Here is a 1,612-nt window from a genome sequence, read left to right on the forward strand (position 1 = left end):
TTTGTACTTTTAGTAGAGACGGGGTTTCACCATGTTGACCAGGATGGTCTCGATCTCTTGACCTCGTGATCCACCCGCCTTGGCCTCCCAAAGTGCTGGGATTACAGGCTTGAACCACCGCGCCCGGGAAAGTCATATTTTATTTATCTATCTACAAAATTAGAATTTGGTTTTCACTGATGAAATTGCAACTGGCAAATTTCAATTAATGAGAAAAAAATACAATCAGATGAACCTATATACAGAGCAGAGTCCAAAGCAGGTACCAAGCTTCAGACCTGGGGAATTCCACAGAGATTTTGGACATAAAAATCCAAAGCAAATTTTCTCACAGTAACCGCAAGTTCCTGCAAACTCGACGTTTCCTGTGACCGTGCAGGAGCCCCCAAAGGAGGTTTCCACAATACACCTTCAATTTCCCCCTCAGCAGGGATTCTGACGAAGCAGGAAACCTCATACCATTTCAGAGCCACAGCAAAACCCCGAGATCCCTGTGGTCTTAGCTCCATAGGGGATGTGGCAGGGCCTTGCTCTCCCAGCAGCAGGAGCTGGGATTCCTGAAGGAAAACTCCATCGTCAGCCCCACCCCCACAACACTCGGCAGAGAACTAGCTCCACCTCTTTTGTTTATCTGTTTTCTGTTTATTGGGTTTTGGTCTAGAGAAGAGAAAAAAAAAGAATCATGAATTATGTAAGGTTATTTTGTGCTCAGGGAGACAAAAAAGGACAAGGGGCACCCAGGACATATATTAATGTCTGTAAATGTTTTGAATCTCAGCCCAAAACTAAAGTGTGCCAGAAACATATCTTTCTTATTTTCTAAAGCTGAACTAAAGTTGCATTGTGGGTCCCTTAGTCAACTGAGGGTCTCCTTGAACCCTCTCTGTTCAGGGTTATATCTTGAACATTGAGCAGAAATTAGTGGATGGCACCATCTCAACCTCAGATCATCATGTTATCCGTGCTTGTTTCATAATTAACATGTATCATTTTTACCAAGAACCACAAGATGGGTTATTCCCATGATTTTAGAATTTACTTGAAAGTAATCCTAGTTTAGAGCTGAAAGAACTACATATTACTATTGGTTTTGAGTTGCATCTGTGTGGTATTTCATCCAAAAAGTTCACAATACTTGCAAATATTAACCAAGGTAGCTTCAGGGAAGTGTTTTATTCCAAAAGCCAATTGATGAATCATTTCCTTCCTACTGCGCTTGATACTCAGTTAACACTCTAAAGAAAACAACCTCATTGACTTCATTTCAACAAGTAGAAGAAATGTTGAAAGTCTACTTGTAAAAATATCTAAATTTTAAAATTATTATTGCTGTTATTACTGGCTCTCTATTAATATTATTATTGCTATTATTATTATTACTCTTTATTGAGCACTTACTCTGTGGAAGGCTGTTTTGTAAGTTTGGCTTTATAAAATTTATTTCCTAACATATTTTGAAAATAGGCATATCTACATGTTTGTTATAAAATTATCTGCTGTAACATTTCTTGAATTTCTTTTAACATGTTATCTAAGGAGAAGAGTTTCTTAACTTGAAACATATTCTTATTTATTATTTTCTTTTTCTTTTACTTTTTTTTTTTTTTTTTTT

At 37.4% G+C, this 1,612-nt stretch overlaps 1 pseudogene; it reads right to left on the reverse strand.

Annotated features, from left to right (window-relative positions):
* The window catches only part of LOC108314969, a 4,129-nt pseudogene extending 3,620 nt beyond the window's left edge, over positions 1–509 (reverse strand).
* Between the last annotated feature and the right edge of the window lie 1,103 nt (positions 510–1,612).

Source organism: Cebus imitator, unplaced genomic scaffold (assembly GCF_001604975.1).
Source record: "Cebus imitator isolate Cc_AM_T3 unplaced genomic scaffold, Cebus_imitator-1.0 Scaffold166, whole genome shotgun sequence".
NCBI lineage: Eukaryota > Metazoa > Chordata > Mammalia > Primates > Cebidae > Cebus > Cebus imitator.